Below are 7,105 nucleotides of genomic sequence, written 5' to 3' on the forward strand. Positions count from 1 at the left end.
CATGGTGTCACATAAAATTATATTGTGAAATAAAATTTATTATGGTCTATATTAATAATTTTAACATATTTAGTCTCTCTTTTTAGTTATCTTTTATTAGTGATTTTTACTGTTAATTCTTTTAATAGATTTCTCCTTTTTAATGTCTTGAAGCTAATAAAAACAAAGTTATATGAATGGTAGAAATTATTTTAGATATGAAAAAAAAATGGTATTCTTGTTAAATATAAATGTTTGGAATATTTTATAGAAATGTGGATGTTCAAAAAATACTAACACAACACACATGGTGTATGTTATTTTTTGCAGAATTTCGAGGCAACTTTATCAGAAATTCTTCACGTGTCATCTTCTGATACAACACGCACCCTGCATGTTACTTTACCAAGAATTTTTCGCAGAATTTCGAGATAACTTTATCAGAAATTTCTAGCAGAGATTCGTCAAGTAACAGTTTCAGAACAACACGCACCTACATGTTACTTTAACAAGGATTCTTCACAAAGTTTCAAGACAACTTTATCAAAAATTTCCAGCAGAAATTCACCATGTGGCAGCTCTAGGACAACACGCACCTCGCGGGTTACTTTAGCATGAATTATTCGTAGAGTTTTGAAGCAACTTTATCAAAAAATTTTAACAGAAATTCACCACGTGGCAGCTCTAGAACAACACGCATCCTGCGTATTACCTTTTACAGATATTCGGTGCACGTTTTCGAGGCGCCTTGATCACTGTCTTCAAGTACGAAAATGCCACGTGGCATCACCCGAACAATACGCATTTTACATATTGACAATTTTTAGTCAATATCTCCATACAAGAGACAAAGTTTACTTCGAAAAGTGACTCTATTAATGGGGAAAATTCTAAGGTGCTGAAGGAAAGATTCTTCAACACCTGCGATTTGCACGTGTCATGGCTAGGTGCATTCTGCGTGGCTCACTAGGAGCAGGTATGAGCAGGTACGGTCCCCCGAATGACAGGTGATGAAAGCGACAGTGGACATTGATTAGTTGTTCTAATTGAGGTGATCAAAATTTTAATTAAGTGTTGGAGTAGTGGGCTGCAGGCAGGGTGTTAAATGGGTCGGTGTGGATCCAAATTTTTTGTTTGATGGGCTTTGGATGGTAACCTTTAGTATTATGAACGGATTGAGGTAGTTTGATTTTAATGATGAGTATATATATATATATTTTTGGGTGTTGATGTTGAGGTTTGAGTTGGAGTTGAAGAAAGTTGCCTGGACTAATAGTAGTTGGCTGAACAGGGCAGTTGGGCTATGTTAAGGAAGTGGGTATGGGATACTATGGAGATGAAAAAAAAAAGTTATGATGGAAAGAATGAAGAATTGTTTGCCAATCACATTGTAAAAAAAAGAAAAAAAGAAGGAATTTGTGGTTGAGACTTGCACGCCGAAGGAAGGGTTACAATATTTCTAAAAAATTTCACTATTTCAGGGTTAGAATAATTTGATCACGGTGAAGCCAGCGCGTGAAGGGGTATAATTTAAATATGAATGGAATAAATGTCGAAAAAAATTTAGTAGAATAGATGAGCATTATATTTTGAAAAATTCTAAGGTGCTGAAGGAAAGATTCTTCAACACCTGCGGTTTGCACATGTCATGGCTGGGTGCATTCTACGTGGCTCACTAGGAGCAGGTAGGAGCAGGTACGGTCCCCCGAATGACAGGTGATGAAAGCGACAGTGGACATTGATTAGTTGTTCTAATTGAGGTGATCAAAATTTTAATTAAGTGTTGGAGTAGTGGGCTGCAGGCAGGGTGTTAAATGGGTCGGTGTGGATCCAAATTTTTTGTTTGATGGGCTTTGGATGGTAACCTTTAGTATTATGAACGGATTGAGGTAGTTTGATTTTAATGATGAGTATATATATATATATTTTTGGGTGTTGATGTTGAGGTTTGAGTTGGAGTTGAAGAAAGTTGGCTGAATAGGGCAGTTGGGCTATGTTAAGGAAGTGGGTATGAGATACTATGGAGATGAAAAAAAAAAGTTCTGATGGAAAGAATGAAGAATTGTTTGCCAATCACATTGTAAAAAAAAGAAAAAAAGAAGGAATTTGTGTCTGTCCTGAATGTTGCTAATTTCATGTGTTATGAGTTATACGTATAACTTGTGGAATTTGTTAGATAGTTTATATAGTTTTCTTGTATAATTATTCCTTTAGTAAAATGTTTTATGATGAAAATATAATCTAGTATACGACCGGGAATGCGAACTCGAAGAAGAAATGGGGACCGAACGTCACCGGACGAGACGGGCACGACGCGAAACTCTGACTGAAGATGCGACGAAGAAGGGCAAACACACCATGGCTACAACGCGCCTGACGAGACAAGGACACCGGAGCCCGAGCCACAACTCGGAGTTGCGATCGGTGACGTTCAAGAGACTTCGATCACCACCGAAGCTACATATGCAGAGCGCTGGCGCACTATAACCTCGACAAGAGCTACGGCTAGGGTTTCAATTTTGTTAGAACTTTCATTAGCTTCAGACAGAACGGTCGGGGACACTTCACAGGTGACGGAGAAGTGGGGTAAAGCTCATGGGTTGGGCCATTTTCTTTTTTGTTCCTCTGGGTATTATATTTTTCCCAGGCCCATCAATTTTTTCATCTAACTGAGGCCTGATACTTAACAAAAAAAAAAACCCAATTACACTACATTAGATTTAATCTCCAATTAACTACCATACTATTACTTCTAATAAATCTCATTATCAACCTCGATTCCCGCACTATTACTGATTGTGGGACCTTCTACTGTACCAGATGCCTTCCACTGCAACACATGCAAAATCAGTAACTGTGTCAGCGGGACACGTGTTTCCACCACCTTGAGACAAGCAACACCCACATCTACTGAAAAATCTTTCTTTCAACACACTAGCACCTTCCTATTAATGGCATCGAGTGCATAAAATGGGAGGTAGGGGTGCTTCATTTTGCTCACCATGGCTTCATTCTATATATGGACAAGATAGGGTTTGTAATTTAGTTAAAAGTGAGTAAATTAGTTTTAATTGAGAGTGAAATTATTATGTTCAAACTGGTACGTGATTATATATTTGTAAAATATTATATTATCAATTATTTGGAGAATACTAATTATGTAAGTTTATTATTTTTAATTAATTTGTTAGTATTTAGTATTTAGTTAATAGTTAATTATTATAATATGATGTTTTATATTTTTGTTATAATATAATATTATTTTTTTATTTTTTGTTATAATATTATTATGTTATATAAATATGAATAATTAAAAATTTGAATTTTCTATAATTATTATTTATTTTATTTTCTGTTATAATATTATTATTTTATTCTAATTGGCATAGACAACAAATTTTCATTGCTATGGTGTCAGCCTAAAACGCAAACTTGCGTTTTACTCTTTTTTTTATGGATAAATTATACAAACGCAACCTGCGTTTTAGTTTTTTGAAATTTTTCAAATTTTTTTATTTCGTTTCAGCCCAAACGCAGCCTGCGTTTAGTGGGGGGCAATATTCTATTTTTTTTTGAAATAACAAAACGCAGGTTGCGTTTTTTGTTTTGTGTCAACTTTTTTTTTAATAAACAAAATGCAGGTTGCGTTTTTTAAAATGTCAGATTTTGTCTTCGAAAGTTTAAAACGCAAGTTGCATTTTGTTTAAAAAAAATATTTTAATTAAGGGTCCTGCCTATGAATACGAAGCAGGATTCATTCGAATGCCTCACTCCACTTCTACTCCTCTTATTCTTCTTTCTTGCACATATGTAGGGCTGGCAATGGGTAGGGTAGGGTAGGGTTTGGACGCTACCCTAACCCTACCCGCGGGTTGAAAACTTTTTTAAAATTCTACCCTACCTTAGCCGCGGGTTGAGAATCAACCCTAACACTATCCGTACCCTAAAATTCTAAACCCTACCCTACCCGACCCTACTCGCAGAAAAATAAAAAAATTTGAAGCAAATATAAAATTTAACAATTCCAAATTTCATACATATTAATAAAATAGAAAATAAAAAACTAAGTTTAAATTAAAATTAAAAATAATAAAATCTTAAAGAAATCTAACATAAAATTACAAATAATATGATCATCAACTAGTTTAGTAGTTATTTCAAATTTTTATAAGAGAAAGATTGTGGGTTCAACACTCACTTTCTTCATTAGATATATAACTTTTACATATATATTATATAATATATTAAGAGTGCGGATAGAGTAGGGTAGGGTATACCCTAAACCTGTACCCTACCCTACCTGAACGGATTGGTCCGGGTTGGATACCTGTGGGTTAGGTATAGATTGCCAACGCTACACATATGTCATAGTTCTAAATTTTTTTGTCAGTTAGTTGTGTCAAAAAAGTCGAGTTAGGTGAAGTTGAAGTTATGGAAGGTATTACCAACTTGTGAATGTATTATAACAGTGAGATTATATCAAACACACACGAAGGAGTGACTTTTGTTTGTGAATGTCCATTGTCATTTGCTATTCCATGCACCATGAGTTTTGTAGAGTTGCAAAATGGTCTTTGTGATAACATACAGAGTCACATTTCGAAAAGGGTGAGCAAAATTTTATATAGAAATCCTGTACAAGTATTTGGTGGGCTGATATAGTTTTAAATAATGCCCATCACTGACGAAGCAAGTATGCAGCTGATGTTCTATATTTATCAACAAACCCGATTTCACGTGCCGATGGTAAAGCTGTACGTTGAGTTCGAACAGCATTCCGGGCTGGACGTAGTTGGCGAGGAGATCAATGTTGACGAGCTCAGGGATATAGATTGGAAAGAAGATAACAACGACAACGAAGGGGAGTTCGAAGCCAACAATGAAGTCGATGACGAAAACGATGACGGAGACTTGGCAGGCAATCGGCGGTGCAAAATGAAGCGGATGTGATTGTAAGCCGGCAACCCTTTGGTGTTCCGTCATTTTTGCAGACTCTGGATCTCGAAGCCATCCATTCTCCGGAATTTTCGGAGTATGCGAAAATGGATATGTTATGATTGTTAATTCAAGTAACCACTAGTGTGTATTTTATTTGCCTTGTCTAACTGATGGTGGTGCGCATGTCGTAGGTGAAGGCAACGTTGCGGCGAAAGATGGTGAATTTAGTGTCGGAATAGAATTTAGCTCTAGAGAGTCAGTGATATCTGCAATCAAAAGCTACATATCTCTAGAGGAGTTGATTACACTGTGTATGAGTTTGAGCCGCAAACATTTTATGCGAAATGCAAGAGTTATGGTGCTGGGTGCAATTGGCTTATCCGAGTTAGCTTGATTCGAAAGAAAGTTTGTTGGGACCCACCTAAACAAAATTAGAACAACAATAACAATAACAATAACAATAACAATAACAATAACAATAATTATAATAACAGTTAAAAAGAATACCTTCACGCAAGTGAAACCCCAACATCGACGAGCTGATCGCGAGGAATAGGCACCAGAAACGACATACGATCCCACGCTCAAACAAAAAGTAGTATAAGTGGCGCATCCATCTCTTTACAGCTGAATCATGATGCACGACACAACGATCTGTATAAATGTATCAGACTGGCTGTCCCCAACTGTATATTGAAATCGGTGGAAATCCCGAAGTAGAGGCCGAAATTTCGAATTCAATGAAGTGGTTGACTTATCCGGAAACACAATCGTTCCGAGCACACAGAAAATGCGAGTCCGTATGTACCGCTCAACAGACTCGTGTGTGTCACACAGCTCGGTGTCTCTGCACCGCGGACCCATGCAATATTAACCTTACCCAAGACGTGATCTTGCGGACCGGGCTCCCGACCGAAACACGCGATGCAGTTCTCTGCCAAAAATTGGTGACTGCTGTCTGATCTACCCGTAATGAGCTCCCCATTAACCGAGAGGTCAAGAATATATGTCACATCTTCCAGCGTCACTGACTGGAAGATGAAATGTGTGAGTTTTCGGCCTCCATCATTCCACCAAGGCACTCAGGATTATAGAATGACCTCTCATTTCGCCTACTCGCGAAACGTGTTAAAACTCATTTACAAAATTAACAATATACTAATCATCATAATTTTTTTTTTTCGAGATTTAATCTTAATAGTAATAACAATAACAATGTCACTAATAATAACAATAATAACAATAATAGCAACAATAACAGTAATAATAATAACAGTAATAATAACAATAATAATAAAAATAACAATAAAATTACTAGTTAAAACACAAATACATAGAATACAAATAAATATATTTATTTATTAATCTTAGAATTAAAAAAAATTACTTACCCATTAAGGCTGATCCAGATATTTAATAATATGTTCTTTCGATTTGATAAAGTCACGAACTATTTTTTCTTTCTCCCTCAAACCCTAACCCACCGTATACTTCTTCTTCTCCCACACTTGCTTATTCGGTAACGTTTTTCGCTCTTGCTTCTTCACTCTTGTTTTCACTCATGCTTCTTCCTACCTGCGTTTTGGCTTTTATTAAACTGGTTTTACCACTCTCCGCAACACGTGTTGCGCATGCAGCTAAGAACGTTGCCAATCGCAACTTGCGACTTGTCCTGCAACCCTGACAAACGCAACCTACGTTTTGGCGAACCCAATGCTGGTGAACAACTACTCATGTCTACATGCAGGGAACAACATGACACGTTTTGAAACCTGGTTGCCCTGTCCTGCCAATCGCAGGCTGCGTCTTGCAGCATGTTTCATTTTCTTGGTCTTCGTCCCACCCAAAACACAAGTTACGTTTTATAATTTTTGACAGTAGCAGCTCTACATTTGTGCATAATCCGGGCTAAAATTTTTAGATATGGTTAATTTTAGTGTGAAATACAATAATATTTGATCATTTTAATATTTTACACTGTTATGATAATAGTATAAAATATTACTGACGTTTTGTAAAAAAATATTTTTTTAATTATAAAAATCAAAACGTCACTGACGTTTTGTAAAAATATATATTTTTTAATTATAAAATGAGAAAACGTCACTGACGTTTTGTAAATACCAACAACAATGTATAACATATAATTTAGATTATCTTTAAAAATTTCACCGCTCATAATCCAATA

This window comes from Arachis ipaensis, chromosome B03, assembly GCF_000816755.2.
Source record: "Arachis ipaensis cultivar K30076 chromosome B03, Araip1.1, whole genome shotgun sequence".
NCBI classification, from domain to species: domain Eukaryota; kingdom Viridiplantae; phylum Streptophyta; class Magnoliopsida; order Fabales; family Fabaceae; genus Arachis; species Arachis ipaensis.